Genomic DNA, 20905 nt, shown 5'->3' on the forward strand with positions numbered 1-20905 from the left:
TGCTTAGGCTTTTCAGTGTGAATTGTTAGTAGAAGAATATGTTTTTTGCTGTATTTTATGAAAGAAAATAAGAAGAGGAAAAAAAAGCCAGCAAAACCAGAACTGGTGACTTGTAGGTGAGGAAAATTCTTCACAGTTAATTTTCAGGCCTGTAGGCCTTTCACCACATTGGACCCATGCTGCAGACAGCGCCCTCGGGCTCACTAACACTAAGCACATTTGAGGTCTGGGTCATTTGTATGCCACTGAAATGCTTTTGTGGTGCGTGATGGTGGTTTCTGTTATAAGCCATTAGACCTCCCATCTCCCTCTGACCTGTACTGCTGGGATTGAAGTGAGTGGACCTTGCATGCACATCCAGGGGCACTGGAACTGCTCCAGTGCCGGGTCCAGAACCATTGCAATGCTGCCTTGGCTTTCCTAATATGTGTTTGAAATCACCCTTAATTATGTGCATGAGAAATAACTAATTATGAAAGTGCATAGCTTTCCTCCCTCAAGAAAACATACCACAGTTATTTTGCTGATTAGATTTTGTAGCTGATGTAACTATTGTTAACAGAAAAGGTACTGAACATAGAAAATATTATTTCCTTCTCCTGAGCGTTTAGTATAACAATATAAGCATTGACCGTTGTGTACTTTGGTATTATTTTCCTTTCCTGCTTATAGTCCCTTCTCATGTTTCTTCATCATTTTAGGCCCCTAATAGGGATAGGATGAACCCATTGATGTCGGCACATGGAGGCCTGCTAGTAGCATGCCTTTGGTTTTAGTCTCCTAGCAGCAGCCATTCATGTTATGTGGGCTTTCTTTTTTGGGCATTGCCCACCCCTGAAACTGACTTCAGGCATTTTTCACTGCCTGTTCTGCATGAATAGCCACAGGCCTCTTGCCAATTGTCCCCTCTTCTTGAAAGCCAGCCTCAGCCAAAGGCCTTTTCAAGTGTGATCCCAGAGTGCCACACAGGCTTTCAGGGTATTGTTGTCGAGATGAGGGCCCTGCACTGGAAAGTGGGGTCAGAAGAGAAAGCACAATGAGGGGTGATGGAGGCTTCATGCAGTCCTCAGATGCTGGCCTGTTTATTAATTTACAAAACTAATGTCACTGTCTTTAGAGAAGAGATTGAGTGAAAAAGATGCCCTTTGAAGAGAACTGCTTTTGATGCATTACCAAAACATCGGTCGCCTTATTAAATAGATTTTATGGAAGCAAGTACAGCTAATAAGAGTTCAGAAACACCAGTAAAGTACTGAAGGTCTGGATTCAGTGTTTTCTATTTTTCCTCGTCAGCTCAGACATAATTCATATTAACGGGTTTTACAAGTTGTCCTTGGGCAAAAAAATCCTTACATATAATGGGTGCAAATATCTGGTCTCCCTTATGAATGTCACACAAACTATTAGCCAAGACAGGACAATAGTGCCCAGCTTTTTAACAGAGCTCTTCTCCATACATAACATAATGAAATATTCAAGTAGCATTTCTTACCTTTTGGTGTTTGGGGCGGAACTGAAAGGGTAGAGGTCTTTGAATCTGGACTATAGTATACACAAATGGCCCAATTTATGAGTGTTTTCAGTGCTGCTGTTGGTGCATATTAGGGGATCCAGGAAAACAGTTCTTGATTTGCTAGTTCCTATAACATCACATGGAGTCCTATTGCCTACAAGTATGTCATGTTTACCTTGCATCTTCTAATCAGAGAACGAAATGCAGCTCTTTGGCGTAATTGTTCTTCCTTTTTCCCATACCTGATTAAACAAGAGGCTGAATGTATCCTTTCACAACGACTTGCATAGTGGTTTGATTTTGCTTACTTCAGGCTGCTAGCTCTTTTCATTGTTCTTCTACCTGTGAACAAAAACAGAGGTTGCTGTCTCCACGCTGGGGCAGCTCACAAATCACTGCATCATACAGGATTGAACAGAAGTTGGACTCGACAACCCTCAGAGGTCCCTTCCAACTCTAAGGATTGTATGATTCTATGAATCATGTTCTCTTATTGCATTAAGAAACCAAACCAGGACAAGTGTGTTTATCCGCAAATGGCTTCCTGCTTCCACAGGGTATTGTTGTCAGGAGCTACTGAAGACTTCTGACCACTATCATTGTGGATACAATTTAGGATTGAATTTAGGGACCTTCAAAGCCATAAGTATGAAACTCTACAGCTGAAACTAAAGACAATCATTAGATTTGTATCCTTGGTAAGCTGGATGCAGACGGAAAGCATTCCAGTCTGACCAGTAGGTTAAAAATGCAAGATTAGGATTCAGTTTTAAACATGTGGCCATAAATGTATGATTGAATTTTAAGTGCTTTCAATTAATGTAGATCAAAAGAGGATTTCGTAGTTGGACAAACTTTCAGAAGTAGCAGACTTTAAGCATAAATCTGTCTAGTCCCTTTGTTTTTCATAACTTGTCTTGCCTTGTTTGTTAATTATGGAAGGCATTTAGGACTTGCTCTGTCTCATCATTTCTTCTCTTCTTCAGTGCTCCAGCAGTTAAGTCAGCACTTATACACTACACTGCCTTGAACCTTGAAAGTCATTTATGGACAGCAAGTGGGTGTAAATTGGTAATGGTAGCATTTTAAGTCTACTCTGTATGCAAAGCATTGGAGATTGATCTATGGAACAAAAATAATCATAACCTGATCACCTTCCTGGTAGCGGAAAATAATTCAAAGGATTGTTGACCCTTCTTCACATGATAATACAGGACAGATAGGTTTCTGATGAGGAAAGCTCTTGCTTGAAAGCAAATACTGTAGGTCACCCAGAATGGTAAATATTAGTAACTTTTAATGAACATTTGGTTCAGTTTTCAACTATGCTGCAGACACTACAGCTCACAGATCCACAGAGCTTCAACATCAGTCTATTATTCTATCAAATACATATGCTCACAGTAGTATATTTGGTTATTAATTTGATATCATCTGAGTGTTTATTCACTCAGCAGAACACTGAATGACCAATCTGGGGATGTATAACTGATTCTTTACAAATGACTTTTCTTTGTGTATCTTCAAACACAGAATTCTGTGAAGAATAAGGAAAAAGATTAGTGAATAATTTTTGGGGAGGGGGGTTGTTGTTGTTGTTTGTAATAATCTCAAATAATGTAAATATCTATAAATGAAAAAATGCGAAGGGCTTTTGCATATATCGTTTGCTATCTAAAATTGGCTGACTTGAAAACATCTTCTTGAAGTAAATTTAAGAGGCAAAATTATCCATCTTCTTGTGGTACTTTCATGATTAGAAGTCTGAGAGTCAGGGTAGGTAAACAGGCCAGATATCTTGGTATAAGAAGAAGTCATGCCTTTCTTCTAACAAAAAGTGTAAAAGTAAAATGTTGCTAACCTGAAAGTGCTTCAATCAAGGCTGAAAGCTATTAACTGCAGGTTTGATGTGAAACAGTGTCTGTTTCACAAACAAACTACTACTGCTACACTCCAGTGCAGTAATAGGTGGGGAACAGCTCTGCAGCCTGCGGCGAGGTGTCCATCACTCTCAATCAATTTAGGACTTGTCTGTACAAGATCTGTTTGTTTTGGCTTTGGGTGAAGGAAAGGATTTGTCCTCCATATATAAACAACCGCAGATAATAGTATGTCAGTAGATATCTTCCCATATTTACCTTTTAAAAATTAATCAAATTAACCACAATAAAAATAGTGAGACAGAAATATGGAAAGTTTCTCATGAATTATTTTCCTTTTCCTTCCTTATGAACACCAATAAATGATCAGAGTACCCAGGAAAGCTATTCTGGTGAACTTGGAGCTTATGGCAGAGATAAGCAGTCACGACAAGGTCAAGAAAATACCCAGTATGGGGAAAGGTTTATGATGGCCCAAAGGCAGTGATGGATAAAAAAAAAAGTGTCTGGTAAAGATAGGGACGTGAGTAATTCTCAAAAGAGGTTCAGCATTTTGGTTCAGGTAACAAGCTAAGCAGATTATCTAAAGTTTTCTAAATCCTGCTGAGGTAAAACTCAAGCAGCAGCCTCGTGAGAACAAAATTTCACATGACATTTCAAACTTCTGCTTCTGGTTCATTTAAAAAATAAAACAGAAGTGCAAAAATAAAAAACATTCTTTAAAAAGGAAGTTAATGCAACATGCTTTATATTTAACAGTTAATTTGTTTAACTTCAAGTTGAGATGTGATTTTGGACCATCTTACGCTTATTTAAACCATTATCTTCTCTCTAAGTGGGGCTTTTATTGAACTACCTGGGAAATATCTCTACCAGGTCCCAAAGCAGTACAGAGTAGGGTTAACACTAAATGGTGGTAGCAGTGCAAATTTCCACATGTTTTTTTTTCTTTTTCTTTTTGAAACTTTTTCTTCCTTCACAGTTATTTATTATCTGAAGGAAAAAGGGGAGGAGAAAAAGGACAAGTCAAAATATATTTTTAGGAAAAAAAAATAAATAAACCTGTCTTCCTTAATCAGATTCTATTTTCTTTTCACTCCACAAAAGAGTGAAAACTGCTAGAGAAAATCAGGTTAGAGAAGGAGCAGAGACGCTGTGCTATCTACACACAACAGATTTGGAATGAAATGGTCAAACTATGAGAGACATACCCTTATTTTGCAATGGGAAGAATATAGTGTTACTGAATTAGGCGTTAGACCCCATGAAATCCTTCTGTAACATTCTGGAGGCTATTTAACTCTTCTTAATTTAAAATTTACTCTATATTATTCTTCATGTAATGAACGTGAAATCTCCTGTGAATGGGAACATAGGCCAGACTGTAAAATATGACCCTCATTTAGTTGCCCAAATGACAACTGCTCTATTTTAAAAACTTTACCTCAACTGTAATTGTTGGGAGTCTGGAAAAAATCTTAATTTTGCTTTTGAATCACTTTAGAAAGCATCCCTACTTTTACTTGTGGGAGTCATTTACTGACTCCAACCTGATTCCTTCTGTCTCTCGTATTTATGCTGAAGGAGTTCCTGAGCACCAACTGCAGATAGTCTGTGGCAGAGTTTTGTTCATGTGTGAACTGATTTCTCCTGCTATTGTTTGAAATTACGACAGCAAACTTCTTCATCTCAATGGGACTTTTTTTCTGTTTTTTCTTTTCTTTCACAGAGTAGTCTGAAATGATTAGAAGATCCATGGGAATGGAAGCTTTCAGAAGGAGGAAGGTATGGTTTCAATTAATATTCTGCTTTATCAGAATCAAAAGTTTCACTATAATATACTAATTGTGACAGGATTTGGACTTCCGGTTCAGGTTGTGTCTGATCAGGGAGAAGTACAGCTAACTTAAAAGCTTGCGTGTTTTAAGAGAGTACAAATTAATTTTCAAAATACTTGAATGTTTTTGTTTTGATTTTATTGTAAAACAAAAGCACAGTATCAGGGATTCAAAACTTGCATCAAAGAAAATGTGTTATTCCCTGCCTATTTCTTTGACAATTATGGACATGGAAATCAAAGAATCTGTCTCATTACCGTGATATTATTGCTCCCTTCCTAGTTCTTCCATTCTAGAAGTACGTCTGATCTGTAAATCTTTAAATGGTAATAAAGTTAGGAGTAGGATTTCTGTGTGGTCCCTGCACCAGCATTGGAGAAAAGATCCAATACAGCTAATCTGCTCAAATTTAATGAATGTCCTGCTGACTTTTAAAGGAACTGGGTGCCTGACTACCCTCTGAGACTTTAAAAATCTCCTGTTTCAGTGGGACTTTTTCAGGAAACCAGATTGAGCAAGTCCATGCAGAAAATGCCATTGCTGTTCCTACAGGTTTCCACAAGACATTTGACCCCTCCCCTCCCTTTCTTCCTTCTTTTTATACCTCTCTGGAATGCAGATATTTTGGCTAATTTTCTCCAGCTGTCACACAGTCTCACAGGAAAATGACCTCGCAGAGTGACCACTTCCCCTAGTCCTTGACTTAAGTAGAGTTTTTTTCAGAGCTTTCACCACATCATCCACATCACTCTCTGGTGTCTTTCATGAGTCAGGAAAAAAGCAGGAAAGAAATTCACCCTTAAAAAAAAAAAAAAAGAAAGAAAGAAAAGGGGAAACTAAACAGATCAGTTCAAATGAATGATTTTTATCAGTTGCTATTTCAAATCAGTTTGTGTAGCAGAAAGTTAACATTAAGGATTCTCACTAAAGGGTAGAGAAATATTAGCATTTGGATACCTTCCTTATAATTTGCTTTTCAGCATGCAATTAGTTCATTCATTTAGTAATGACAGCAGTGTCAGCAAATTTGAGAATCATACCTCTTTATTCTATTATTCTTTTAAATGTACTCTCCAGAGGGAAAAATTTTATTGTAGAAATTGCTATTCAAGTTTAGTTTTTTGAAAAAGCACAATGTAAAAAATTAACAGAATGTGATATGATAAATACTTATGGCGTATGAATTATGGAAATGAGATGCAGGTACGTGAAAAGTTAATGGTATATTAAATGCCATTATAATAATAATGACATTTTGTGACATGAAAAAATTACAATTTTGTGGCTTCATTCACTCTTGAGGTAGATTATATTTTATCTTCAGTACTATTTTTCCATGGAAGTTGAAGTTAATGGGCCTCTGTTAAGTACAGCTTTCCTCTTCCTCTGAGCTCTCTCTGTAGTTATCAGGAATAGCTGGTTAGTTTAGCTTGTAGAATCCCAATCATTTCCAACCATAACTTTTCTCCAATGGCATTCTTTACTTCCTCACACTTTGATAATTTTTATACTTTGAGTTCATCCTGTCTTTTATCGTGAGTTTTAAATATCTGATGAGAAGAAAAGAAAGATGGAGACTGCAAATAGACTGCAGTCTTTACTGCAAGTGACTGAAATCTCTGTGCTCTCTAACGTTTACAACTGTTGGATCTGAGAGAAAGTACTTAATTCCCCCGCAGTTTGAAACCAACATAAAACAATTCCACACTGTAAAAACATTTGATATTTCCTATTTTGTGTTTTGAATGAGTATCCCAACATCTTGCTATTTTCTGCAGCCACTTAGGAAGTGTCTTCCAGGTTGTTTTAGTGAGTTTTGAGTATCTTTGTATTATGTATGAATACTATATTGAAACTGCTCAAGGTATGTTGTAGCTGTGATTCGTTTCTCTAATATTCTAAAGCTAGTATCTCCATAGTTTTTTGTAACATATACTTTGAAATATTTTACTTTACTTTCATTATTTTGAGATTAATTACTTCCCATGATCTCCAGCAGCCTAGGCATTTTAGAAGGAAATTAAAGAAAGATTTTATTGGTTAGCGGTATCAGATAGGCTCCTCAGTATAAATATAAGCCTACAAAGTCAGGTTCTAAAATCAAATGGGTGCACTGTCAAGACTTTGGGCTTTTCTGCCCACATGTAGGATATATGCCTGTCAGGGTAATGAGTTTGCATAACTGAAACAACAGATGTGAGGTTTAAGGGTTGTGAGTGGATTGTAGAAGTTACTGTGGCATGGATCTGGTATGGAGTGAATGAGGCTGGGGTAGAAAATATTTGATCGTCTCTCAAAGGCTATCACAGAGGAGCTGAACTAGGGTAAGAAAAATTGTTGTGTAACTGTCAACTACTTGTTTTTATAATGCTATTGATGGCTCTAGGCTTTGCATATAATCTATAAATCATCTGTGACTATGTGTTGCAAGAATGCCTCAACTTTGTATTGAATCATTCCAGTTTATGACAAGGCTGTGTCTTTTTCCTCTTCACCACAGTAATAGATGGGAAAAGTAGCTTTGTTCAATAACACACCCAGTTGGATCACAGACTGCTAGTTAAATAAGCTTACCAGTTGATGTGTGACTTTGGCACAGCTGCTTAGGTTGAGTGTAGTCAAACGGGCTGTTTCAGCTGCTGCTGATTCAGGTTCCTGTCTGCTCCAACCACTTTTCTTCATTCCTTCCTGTAACCTCACAGCTAGAACCAGATTCTGCCAAAATACGTAGCAAATCTGGGGAAGTGAAAGGAAAGGGGGGTGGCAATACAGTCATAAACTGTTAGCTGGAGTTAGCTATGGCCTAAACACTGCGGGGCATTCAACTGTGGTCTTAGGGATGCTCAGTCATGCAGTGATTCCACTTGCTAGAGATGCTATCTCAGTTGCAGATGTAAAGGCATGTGCTTTTGGATCAACACTGGCAAGCTGTGATCCTGCCATGACTTGGAAACTGAAGTGGCCATGCTGACTGTATTGTAAATTGGGAACAAGTGAGCAAGAGTATGCTTTAAAACTCCATACATCATTCTTCCACCTGCATATATACTGAATTGACTTGACTTGATGAACAATCTCATTTATTTCAGTGGGAATTCTTTCAGCGTGAGTTTTGACTGAAGTGAATAGAAATGATGGTATCTTTTCCTAAATGATTCCTCTTTGCATGAGCTGATTTTTCACAGCTAAAACCTTTGGAATTCAAGAAATCTGATAAGTAGGTTTTCTGAATCCTTATAGCCTTAATCACAGAAGGAAAGGAGAACGGTACTGATGGCATAATGGTCTTATATTCATGTCCTGTTCCAAGTATTTGCTTTACCCATCATACAAATACTGCTATTAATAGTAATTTTAATAACATGGATGATAGATAAGATAGCTGTTTTCTTGGAATTAGTATGTGTAAGGTATTACTTCACCTCTCAAAGAGAGAAGCACAACTTCCGTCTGGCAGTTTTTTTAAACATCCATCAAAAATATCAAAACAAATGGTCTTGGGAAATCGTTTAACCTAGAAGGTGAATATTGTGTTTATAAAATGAAAACGTTCTTTGTAGCTTCTGTACACGTATAATTGCGTAAGCATCTCCATATTAATTTAGATGGATTATTTGCACAGGATATTTCAAACTCTAAAAATTCTAGGAGGAAAAGGGGATGAACCAGAGATGAAATACCATATTCCAACTGATAAGTGTTTCCTCACATGTCTCTGATTCAGAAAAAGACTTTAACGTGTGTTTAATTTCAAGTACGTGCTCACGTCTCACTGAGTCTAAACACGCACTGATCAAGGATGCTTCTTCAGATAGAAGCAGTATGTTGTCCCAGTGAAGTCTGCTTGATTTGCCAACTACTCAGATCTCCTCCTGTACATGTAGTTGATTCTTCAGAGTAGATCTTGCTTCCAAAATTGACTTTGCATTTTGTGATTTGAAGTAGTCTTTCAGTGCCAAAGTATTCTTCCTATCAAAATAAACAAATGTAGCTTAAGGAGGCTGCAGTCCTCTTTTGTAGCCTATAGAAAATTAATAAATCTTTATCTATGACATTTTTAGTACCATCCCTTTTCTCCTATCTTTTCTGTCTGACCACTGTAAAGGCCAAAGAGTTCTGGCTACGCAAATACAAGAGAAGTTGCTTTATTATGAAGGAGAATAAAAAGTGTTGAGAGTGACTAGGTCATATTCTTGTCAGTCTCCTGTACTTAGACTCCTTTCAGCTTAGTTTTTGGTGACAGACTGCACAGCTGTAATGCCTTACATTTACCAGCCTGCATATATGAAAGATGTGTAATGTTAACTAAGCCCTTTCCCGTCCCTCTTGGAAGACCACCCTGCCTGCAAAATCTCCAGAGGAAAACACGGCATGTCCTGATCAGAAACTGCCTTTGTTGGCAGAAATACAGTATGTTGCATTAACCAAAACAGCATTTTTTAAAACATTTTTGATGGTGGCTGCTTCTTATTTAAATATTCATTCTGCTTTTGTAAATGGATCTCATTTGGTCTTTATATCCTGACATCACAGGACTATCTGAAAGCCTTGTTTACATTTAGCAGTGGAAATTGCTTCAAGGCTTGCATAAAACCTTCAAAACCTGATACACTCAGAGCAGGAAAAGGACTGGATTCTCCTTAGCAGACCTCTAGACAGCAGTTTTCTCTGGGATGAACTTTCTAATGATGAAGAATACCTCATCTTTCTTCCCTGCTGGGAGTGCAGCTTATCTACTGGGTAGAAGCTGCTGTGCTGTCAGCGCAAGCTCCAGGTGTGGGCTTCATGGATGGGTAGCCATCCGTGCAAGCAGTGTAGAGCTCAAATCCTCTGGAACTGTCATTCTGCTTATGCCTGGTGGTCATCTGTGGCTGACAGGGAGCAAAAGTCACTTTCAAAACTTGTTCAGCTTCTCTGATATTGACTTCTCTGTGCATTGTCCTGTTGCTCTGTATTCCAGAGCTTACGCTTATCGGTACTTAGCATTTGTCTTCTGAACAGTAAGGCAGCCCTGGACAGTTGCAATTACCATAGAAATATTAATAATCATGTTGTCCTGATCATAGCTATTCACTTACAGCTGAGAACAGGGGAAAAGTTGGAACTGTGGCCACAACGTTTAGGTTCTAATTGTACATATAAAGGGAAAGAAAGCCTGGAATAATTGACTCAAGGGAGGCCGCTCTAAATTACCTATGGCACAACTGCATTTTGCTACTCCAACCACTGTTATAGTCTGAGGATGTAACAGAGGGAGCTAAACACTATCTTTTCTGTTCTTTCTTGAATCGCGGGTACGAACCTTCTTGCTTCAACTGCTACTCTATATACATGTCAGCACAGCATAAAATACGCTGTCTAGACTGCCTACTGGAGTTAACAAGGTGCACCGTTTGTAGAACGAAACCCTTCTCTCTTCAATATTACTTCAACAGTGTAACCACATTCCAACAAATAAGGCAATTCCTGATTTACCTCAGAATAACCTCAGGGACAGTTGACTAATCTCAGAGTTCTGTCATGAATCTTATCCTAAGGAATTATAGGTTGAGATAGTGCTTTCTGACTGGTGATTCGCAGATAGCACTGCCAATCACATAGATCAGAACCATAAACCTACTGGTGACAACATTCGCTTCTTTTCTGTATCCTGGTTTACACAAGTGTGAGGTGGTTGTAATTATGTTAATTTACTTGTCTTAGCTGCTGTGACAAGTAAATTGCAGAGGGCTTATAAAGGTTTCAGGTTTGTGGTTCTGGATGTGAAAGCTGTGGGCTTAGACTTTTTGCAGGTCTCGGGACGAATGTCTGTCTTTTCGTGTCTACCCAACAGTCCTTCATTCCAGAGGGTATGAAGTAGCAGCCATCCTATGTCAAATTCTTGATCTTGTTTTATGCATCTGCCGATTTTTTGGTCCTGCTCTGGCCATAGTGAGAGGCTGTACTCATCTCTCTCTAATCCCAAAAGTTTTCTGCAAGAAATTTAAATATTACTGTCTGCATTTTGCAGATGGAAAAGCAGAGCAAAAGAGGTTAAATAGCATAGTCTAATATTAGAAAGAGGTAACAAGCATGGGAACAATACATATGGCCAAAAATGCTAGGCTTGCTGTTCAGAATCACAGTGCAAATTCATCTAAAGACTGTGTTCCTGCATGTGCATCTAGAAGTGCCTACTTTCCTGTGTATCTCCCTATAACGTGATGTATGTACTCACAGAGCCAGATGGAGATGTCACTGTGGTAATATGGAGCATTATTAGAGCGTATTTTCTGCTCTGGTACTTATCCACTCAAATGTCTGTGGAATAATACCTCCATTTTTTCTTTCTTATTGTGTATTATCTCCCACTCTTTCTGTGAAATTTAGGACCCATTTCTAGACATGCAGAGGGAGCAGCTGGCATCTTTACCTTACTCTTCTGTCAGCTTGCGTCTTCAGTGCGAATGGAAGGACCCAATTCTGCCAAGTTTCTGAATGCTGCTCAGGATGATGGGGGTTTGGGACTTTTTCTAAGTGGTGGTTATCATTTTCAATTACTTACAAGTTATCTTCATGCCCTTCTGTGTGCAAAATATGAGGGATTTTGCCATTTAGAAAACAATTGCATGTATTCCTTTAATTTCTGTGGTAATCGTGTGTTTTCAATGAAGCTAAAGAGAGGGATAGTCAGTGCTGGGATGGCTTTCATTCATTTGCTCTTTTTTGAAAATAAGAGGAATAAAACTTCATTAGCATAGCAGTCTATTAGGTCCCATACTTTTAGCACCCAAAGGTCTTCCTGTTTCCTTGTGTTCTGATAATACATCTGACATGCTGCTAAATTGCTGGGAAAGTTAGGAATAACATTAATTTAACAAGAGTGTTAGATTAAAAATATGTTGTAGAGCTGGACGGCTTCTTTTGCTTCTTTTCTTACTGCTTGGCATTCCTGATGCTGGGTCTTGGTTTCGGTAGCCATGCAGCATATGAATCAGAGAGAACCCACCCTGTGCTTTGGCATAACTCTTAAGGCACTGACAGTTCCTCTTTCTTCAGCAGTAATTAAACAAGTAAAAACTGGTTACTTTGGTTAGCAGATATAAATGTGGAAAATATTCACAAATACATATCACTGGGCGTGTGTGTCTAAGGAATCTGGATGAGCTGTGGTTGGACTCTCCTTTCCCACATACTTACAACAAAGGTGCTTTATCCAACTGAGCAATCTGGACAAAGTCTTTTATTTCAGCTAATTCATGTTCTCTTTTTCTTTGTGAGGCTTGAAGGTTTGCTGATAGTGCAGTTCAGAGCAACCCTTAATGATAGGAGGCACAGCTGGGGATAAGACCCAGCGAGAGGAAAATTCAGTTAGAACTAGGATGAGGCAGAACTAAGAGCTGGCCTGTCCTTAGCTTTTGGTAACAATTTCTCTCTTCCAGTTAGTTGCTCAATTAAAGAGTGAGCTAGCATGGCTCAGTTTGGAAATAATTCTAAGACTGGAAAGTTTTCTCTTATATGTTCTCCTGTAAATAACCTGGTGTAGATGCGCTTGTTATAGGATTGAAGAGATTGTGTTGCTCTGACTGCAGAGGCAGATATACTTAAGCAAAGCAAAAATGAGTGTAGGCAAACCTAACGGACTGTTTAAATAAGCACATCTTTTGGGAGGAAGTATGACCTAACAATAAAGCGTTAGTGGTGTTTCAAGAGCAGTGTGTTTGATTATGACTTTCTTTCAAGCTCCATTTACGGCCACTGGCTAAAGAAAAGTGCCTCCTTGGCCTCAGTGAGCACTTTGTAAAATGGGAATCATCAAACCAGAGTTTATAAATGCAGAAAAAATCCTTCATGACCATCTTCATTACCTGATCTGTACTGTAGGCTACAGAACCTCCTTGGATTAAGTCCTGTCAGAACTTACACAGATAGGAAAAATACACTCTTGTGCTTTTAACGTCTCTACTAAAACACTTCGTAAGCTGGACCATATTTAAAATGGTAATGCCAGCATAATGTCGATCTAAAGGAGGAAGGCTAAAATCCTTATAGGATATTATCAGAGCAGTGAATATTCAGGTAAAAAGAAGATAGATCCTAATACTTTGTAATTTTTTTTGTTGTTGTTATTTGTAATTTATTTATTTATTTATTTTGTAATGTAGGCCAAACTTTTAACCTCGGTGTTAAGTTCAAATTCCAGTTATACCTATGACTGCTAAGCCGACAATCTGCCTGGTTCCCTAATTTACTCTCCCTACATGTTCTTCTTGCTAAGCTGAAATAGCTATTTCCTGACTTCACATTTCTCAGTTTGAATTGGGGCTCTTCTCCTAATGTCTGATTTTCAAAACCCTTTGAAAGATGAACACCAAAAGTACAGTTCTTATGATAGTTTGGTAAGGATAAATTCCTCAGTGCTTGTGAAATATTTTGAGGGGTCCATGAAATAGAGATTCTGATTTCTTGTTTCTATTCTTCTGTGATAGTATTTGATGTTTTCCAAAACAGGCTGAAAATGTTAGCGAGAATATTGATGGTAATTCCTGCAATTGACATGACTGGAGCAGCATTCTTAATTTCTTAATTTTTTTTTTACCTTATTTCAAATCCTTGTGTGATGAGAAAGGGAGCGGAATAACACATCTCTAATGTGTGACTTACTTCAAGCAGTGCTGTCTGGGAGAGTACAAGGTGCAGCTGGCACCTTGTGTGTGCACAGGCTCTGGGGCTCCTACCTGCCCCATGGTCAGGGAAAAGATAACAACAGAGGTTGCTCAGGATGTCCACAGGAGAGGCTGTTTACATGTCCTATGCAGTGATTCAAGTTACTTGAAATGAGTAGGAGTTTCTTTGTTGCATTCAGCAGTTCTAGGCCTGATAGTCCTAGACCAAGTAAGGATGTTTTTGGTCTTCATTTTTAAGCAAATAGCTTCAGTTTACTCCTGGCGGCTATTTTATTTTTCTCAAATTACCCAATTTGTATTCACTGCCCTCAGGGATCTCTTTTCTCATTGCTGTTTATTACACACAGAAGATTTGCCTCTCCTGTAATTTATCCCCATGGTACAATTCTACTGACTAGAGAGGAGAAATTCCAGCTTTGTACCATAAGAAGCAAAAGGAAAATTGGTGCCAGATTTTATCTTTGGTGAGCAGCTTGATTCTCTTTGCCTGGAATCATCCAGTGATACCGCAACTCAGAGCTATAGTCTGTCATCCAAATATAACAAGTATTCCTGGATTTGCATATTATACTTTCCTGCTCCTCAGCTTCAGGCCAGGAGGAAGAAGATTACAAAAGAAAATGTACACGTGAATATTTTACCAACGTACTATGTTAGGAAGGAAAAGATGTAAAAAGCAGATGACTGATTCATAGTGTTTTGGTTAAAAATGTTGTAGCTTTAAAACATTGCCTCAGTGTGATTGGGATGCTTACAATAAATATATTTCACGCCAGATGTGGTCTCAAATGTACATGACTTGGGATTTTCCTGCACACAGTAACAGTCAGTTCTAGGAGCCTGAGGATCCCCAGGTTTCAAAGAGACCGCTCCTGTTGTAGTTGTCCTGCCCAAGGGATGCCCGCAAAATGAACACAAAGGCTAGGGAGGCTGCTGACCCCTAAAAATCTCAAGCGTCAAATAACCTATGAAACATAGATGCCAGTGTTCTATTTCCAGGCGCTGAATAATGCCTTTTGTTCCCAAACCACGTGCCCTTGCATTAGGAGTAGCGGGCACCATTAGAAGAGGTGATCTTCCATCGACCCCATAGCATACAAGCTCAGCAGATGTAGGAGGGCCCATAGGACACGTTCTTTCTCTGATGGGATAATACATACATTAGTTATGTTGTTATAGGATGCAAAAATTGAATGGGGCTTCTCATTCCAGATGAAAAGATAGCAACAGCCTACTGTGGTTGCCTCTGTTAAATGGTACGTCCCTGCAAAGATAGATACATGTTTTAGGATTTCTCTCACTCATTTGGTGCCGTATACATGTGAGGGTTCTAGAAGGAATTAAAAGAAACTGCACTGAAGGTTAAAAAAAAAAAAAAAAAACAGTGAATGAGCTGGATGTGGATATCCAGTTATAGAAAGATGCTGAGTATACAGAAAGATTTTGAGTTCATTAGTACCAGCAGAGTGGTTAGCCAAGAGTATATTACTTTTGGAACTGAAGCTGGAATTGTAATGGGGAAAATAGGAAGCCCAGCTTGTGCGCATGAATGGGCAGCTCCAACAAGACCTGTTAAGGAGCCAGCGTGGAGCTACCGCTGCAAATACAGGGCTCGCTCTGTGCATCTGTGCAGACCTTATTTAAACGCTTGAGATGCAAGAGTTAAAGGAATAAAGGAGTATTATTTCATACTATTTAGAATATAAATACCACTTCTTCTCCCAGCAGGACTGAGACAGTCTGTGGCAGTGCCTCAATTAGCACCTTCTTTTCTAGATTGTACCTGAACTTCAGTCAGAAGTGTCACTGCAATATGCACTGCTTTAGCTAATACAGCTATTGGTAGCAGGAAAGCTGCAACACCTTGGGCTTTGGGTAAGCTACAAAAGATACTGCCTACCTGAAACCATGAACAAATATTTGCTTGCTTGACAGCTGAAGCCTGCGGCACCTGGACCTCATTGCTTTCAGCAGTCAAGCCTAGTTTAGAGTTAGTCTGAGACACCTACAAGTGTAGCAGTCATGCCTTGCCATTGCTATCAGAGTAGATAATCTGGAGACTTTGCATCATTCTGTGACAAGAATCAAGTGCAAACCTAGATGTAAGGCTTTATTGCCTAGGTTCCAAAGAGGCAAACTTCTGTTGCTGGGTCTCTAGAAAGTTATACAAATGGCAGGATTTAATCAAGTCTGAATGTAATTTTGGGCAACTAAGTAATTGACGTAATACTGGTCACAATATGTTGGCTGGTGAGGACCACAATAAACCGTGAGTGTCAGCTAATCATGATTAAACACTGATTAGGTCAGGCTAAAACTGCACTTAGCTGACATGTGCTGAATGCTATTTGTTCTTGTCTACACTGATTCACATTGCATTCAATGTGGCACAATATAGATAAGCCCTTTGGGGAGAGTGTAGCTCTGGTCAGGCCTCAGTGTTCCCTGACTGGCCAACAGCTGCTCAGAGCAGTTTTATAAAGGGACCACTTACCCATCCTTTGATGGAGAGATAAGCCACTGTAATGTAATTACAACCAAGGAGATGGGAGAGGGAAAAGAAAAAAATATGCCAATCATGAAGGGGGTACATGGAGAGCCTCAGATTCCTTCTAACCTAAACATTGTGGCAAGGAAAGAAGTCTTAATTAGGAAACGTGTAGGCATAGAACAGGAGCCCATCCTAAATGAATTGGGGTGTGATGAGCATAAAGAAAATGCTTTTTAAAAAGATCTTTGACTCCCACTGAGTGCTTGTTTCTTAGACTTCCTTGCCTAATAATGTCAGCATTTAAATGGCCCCAACTAGCAAATAACAAGGCTTTGAAGTTAACACCTCATTGAGGTATAGAGTTCATACGTTTGCTATTCCTATTATTTGGCTAGAAACCGTTTTCTGCATGGCTAGCTTAATAGGGCAACAGAATATTAAGTTGTATAGGGATTGAGAAAGCTATTCACACAAAGGAAAGAGCTACAGACTTCATGTATTTGAACGGAACCTGACAATTAAGAGAAAAGAGCAAAAGTCTGAGAAGTGCCCTGAATCACATAATTGCACAATTTATTTTCATACCTGTGATATTTCCAGAGACCAGGCACAAACAAGGAATTTTAGCACTGGACCGTGTTAGGGAGTTGTAGTTGTAATTAGGAGATGAGATCAGTTATTTTTCCTGTCCTGCTAAACTTTCAAAGCTTTAAAAATAATCTTTAAATATTTCTTTCATCTTTAAAAATAATCCTTTGGCACAAAAAAAAATTAAGACTTTTTCATATTTTTTTCACTGAAAAAGGCAACAAAATACTGAAAAATTATCTGATGCTCATTGGACCAATTACTCAGTGGATGGCGAATCCAGATTCACGTCCTCCTCTGTTATTTTCCATACAGATGAATGCTTCAGCCATCAGACTATCTGCTATTTTGGAGTCTCTTTCTTTTGCTTTTGACCCTAGCATACAGCAGTGCTCTGAGATAAACATCTTCAGACAAGACACTTCTAAACATATTACACCAACAAAGGTGCTTTTCATTCTGTGTTTTTGGCATAGTAATTACCAGTTGTCTCTACTTCTGATAATATGCTGTGGCAGAATAATTGGCACTGCTCCCAACAAATTATTCTAAGTCATATTTACCTATATCATAGAAATGCCTAGCTCCTACCATTAAAATGGGAGCTCTTTCATGCCTACTGCCATGTAGTAGATGTTTTCTTACTCTGAAATGTACGTGACTAATCTAAACAGTGCAACTGAGAGTGTGAATGATGTTATTAGTCTCATTTTTACAGGTAGGGGACTGAACAATAACATGACTAAGGCTGTGCAGGAAGTTTTGCAGAGCTGGGATTAAATAAACTTGGGAGGATGTCCCAGACTTTGATGACAAGTCCACCTGTCTCCTCTAAGTATGCTTTTGTAAAAGTATAAATTAGACATGAGTGATTACAGAAGTTGAAAAGGTTTAGGAAAGATCTGCTTGTTTAGGTGCTCATAGGATTTCCAGCATCTACTTTTTATTCCTACGATATTTACAATTTAGTAATTGCTGGCTGTAAAATTGTCTGGTGTTCAGAATTCAAGGGATCTCTTGTCATTTATGTCACTCTTTCATTGACTTAGCTAGCCTTATCTTTCCGTTTCCTTTTCTGAATATAAGTATAAAAATACCTACCTCCTCCAGGCTTCAGTTAATGAAGAATTCCATCTTCATTCCTGCCCAGCATAATTACTTTACATCTATGCCACTGTAAATATCATCATGATTCAGTCCAATGTTTATAGCCCCTTATCCCATAGCAAAAGGCACATTAGATATTCATTCACAAGCAACTGGCATCCATGTTTAAATTAGACAATTATTATGGGTCTGCAACCAGAATAATCTTCTGTAAAAATATCTTTTATTCTGCTGGCCCTCTTAGAGCCCAGAGAGCAGATTGGAGGCAATTTCATGTGTTTATATTAGCTTGCTGCTAAGAATGAATCACAGTTTCTGCACAAATCCACTGAAGTGTTAATAGCATCTGTTCATTTTATAGAAAGTGATGGATTTAAAAATGGATGAATGGAGAAGAAAAACAGTCTCATCACCCCGGTGGTCCTGTGTCCAAATTACATGTTGTGCTGAACAGAGATAAATTTTTATGCAGCTTCTTTAAAGAAAAACCACTCTTTGTGTGTGTAGACCATAATTCCCTAAGCACTGGGTCCTTCTACAGCGTAAAATCACAATGACAATAATTACTCTGAGAAACAAAAGGAGTTGGATTTTTCTTATGTTGCATAACAAAGTGGTAGGTCATCTGAGCGGGTGGCTCAGGTGTCTACATGCTCTGTTCAGTGCCTGAGTTGAAAATGTGGTGTCCCCAAATCCCCATTTAGCTGCTTCCTGACATGAGCTCCCTATGGACTCCCATTTCTATGTGTAAATCCCTCCCTTCAGCACATAGTCTAGAGAGTTGATTTTTAACCTGGGCAGTAGGAGATGTGCTTCAACTATTAATATGTAGCTTTGTGGTGATGGCATTGACATAGAGGGGGAGATTGCTGGAGATCCAGTCCTTACACAGTGAGGCTGGAAAAGAGCCAGTTGTTGGATAAAATGCAGGAAACAGAACAGGCTGAGAGACATTCAGGATATGAATTTGTACCTCAGCACGGGCATACCTGTGATAGGAATGGTGAAGACTTCAGATTCTCCATCTAGTTCTGTGAGTAATGTCTACTTTTATAGGTGTCATGAGGTGGGAGGGGGCTCAGAGCTTATGGTGCGAGTGGTACCTACCCCTGCCACTGGTGCCCTTGTCTACCTCTGCTGCAGTACTGATCACTTACATTCCCAGGTGCAATGCGGCAACTTCTCCCTTGCTTGAGCGAGGAAGTTGGAGAGTGGCAGATGCGTTGGCATGGGAGATTGAGCAAACTGCAGTAAAAAATAGCAGCTTAGGAGCCTTGCTCCAGTCAGTCTATGGCTGACATTGAACCAACTGGAGTTAAAGACAGGAATAAGTTCTACGTTCACATCCTGTGTCAGAGGCATTCCTGTGTCGAGAGTGCAGCTGGACAATGCAGGTCAACCCCTCCAAAACCTTTGTGCTCCCTCTTTTTCCAACCCTGATCCAAGCCTCTCTTGTGGAGGTTCTTCCTTCATCTGGCCTCATGCTGGGCCAATTTAACTCATTAGTCTGATCGAAGCCTACATTTTGATGGATCAGTTTTTTACTAGGTTAGTGAATTCAGTCTTCCATGGCACACTCAGGTGAGCTTGAGAGCTGGCACAAATAGCAGAAGGAAGAAACTGGAGCGAGGAGGAAGTAGAGGAGGGAGGGGAATAGTCCCCTTTTGGCAGCAGGAATGCTTTAGATTAGCTCAGCCATATCAACTGACTGGATTGTGAGAGTGAAGTCTGCTCTGTTTTCTGTTATTGCTTGCTTTATGCTTTGTTTGTTTTGTTTTTGGATAGGAAGAAATGTAGCTGTATATATTTGGGAGAGGGTTTGGGGCAAACATCCTGATCTGACATCTGTTCAGTGCGGCTTGGATTGAGATTTTTAGCCCCCTCCCTACAAAAGCGAGGGTCCAGCACACCCCATTGGTCAGCGGTTTGGTCTCCTGGCAGTTCCAGGAGCACCCTGAGGTGCTGAGCTCAGCGCAGGTACCGCACATCTCAGCCTGCTTGGGGCTGCTTCTCACGGTGCCAGCTCCCACTCCTCGTTCCTGTGAGGAGGAACTTGAGGTCACAGCAAAAACTAGGGGGAAGCTGGGAATTACATTCTCCTTTCCTGTGTTGCAGTCTGGTCTCTTTATTATTATTTCAGCTCTTCCTGTTCAGTATGAGGGTCCCTCCCCTCACTCCCAGATTTAAGTGTGTATCTTCTGTATGTCAGCAGCAGAGGAGAATCATCTGCAGACATTCAACACTGGGACAGAAAAAGAACAACAGTCCTGTAAGCATTTGTTCATGGTTGAGAATGATTTTTCTTCCGCTGTGCTATGACCTCACTTAGATTGTCAGGAGAATTTAAAATTACAGTACAATGCCCCTCTTAAGTCCCCTTGTAAAGTTTTGTTGTGTAGTCTGGAGCAGACTTTGGTCAGCAAAAGAATGAGAGGATGCTCACATGCTTCAGCAGCAGAGCCCTCTTGGTCTGATGGAAATAGGGATTCCACGTACTATGGTCTCTGTGAGTACAGTGTAGCTCATTTCCTTGATGCCTGCCTTGTTTTGGGGACTATAAGCTGAATTACACATAACTTCTGATTTGCCATTTGTGTCAGGGGATCAGACTGTGAAATACTTTGCTTCTGAACTGTTCAGTTAAAAATGCGGAAGGTTACCACCTAAGCAGGTAACCCAAATAGGTGCATAAAGCACAGAAAACCTGGCAGTGTTCCTGTCACAAAAACGTTGAAGCGTTTACAAATAGGATCCTTCTATTATTTCTCTAAAACTTCTTTAGTAACAGTGTGTGGTTTGATAGCCTTAACGCGGACGTTAAA

At 39.3% G+C, this 20905-nt stretch overlaps 1 long non-coding RNA gene across 4 annotated transcripts in view; it reads left to right on the forward strand.

Moving 5' to 3' along the window:
- LOC121110951 overlaps positions 1 to 20905 on the forward strand; it is a 238051-nt gene that overhangs the window by 122159 nt on the left and 94987 nt on the right. For 3 of the 4 annotated variants that reach the window (XR_006939448.1, XR_005860397.2, XR_006939449.1), the window contains one exon: positions 5123 to 5178. This is a non-coding gene — a long non-coding RNA (uncharacterized LOC121110951). Of the gene's footprint in view, positions 1 to 5122; positions 5179 to 18933; positions 19117 to 20905 lie in introns of those variants that run through there. The other variant, XR_006939447.1, reaches the window with a different exon arrangement.

The sequence above is a fragment of the Gallus gallus genome, chromosome 5, assembly GCF_016699485.2.
Source record: "Gallus gallus isolate bGalGal1 chromosome 5, bGalGal1.mat.broiler.GRCg7b, whole genome shotgun sequence".
NCBI classification, from domain to species: domain Eukaryota; kingdom Metazoa; phylum Chordata; class Aves; order Galliformes; family Phasianidae; genus Gallus; species Gallus gallus.